General features: G+C 33.0%; 1 protein-coding gene across 1 annotated transcript in view; it reads right to left on the reverse strand.

Moving 5' to 3' along the window:
* LOC119593791 (zinc finger protein rotund-like) overlaps positions 1-291 on the reverse strand; it is a 160,011-nt gene that overhangs the window by 60,608 nt on the left and 99,112 nt on the right. The window lies entirely within an intron of this gene.

Consider the following 291-nt stretch of genomic DNA (forward strand, 5'->3'; position numbering starts at 1 on the left):
ATTTTCTGTGTTTAAATGTCACATACAGATCTGAAGATGAGTAAAGACCACTTTTTTGAGGTATGCGGTCTAGGTGTAGGAAGAATGAATAAAAGTTATATTGCAAGTAAAAAACAGTAATAAGTAAACTACTGATACCGAAAGGAGCAATAGAAATAGCGCCGTACCAAGAGGTCATTTGAGAAAACAGATAATGTAAGGAATGACAGAAAGGAATTTTACTACTCGATACATTTTTGTATCACAAAAATTATACTGTTTTTGTGAAAATGACGTTTTTACTACCCCACG

This window comes from Penaeus monodon, chromosome 32 (genome assembly GCF_015228065.2).
Source record: "Penaeus monodon isolate SGIC_2016 chromosome 32, NSTDA_Pmon_1, whole genome shotgun sequence".
Taxonomy (NCBI): Eukaryota; Metazoa; Arthropoda; class Malacostraca; order Decapoda; family Penaeidae; genus Penaeus; species Penaeus monodon.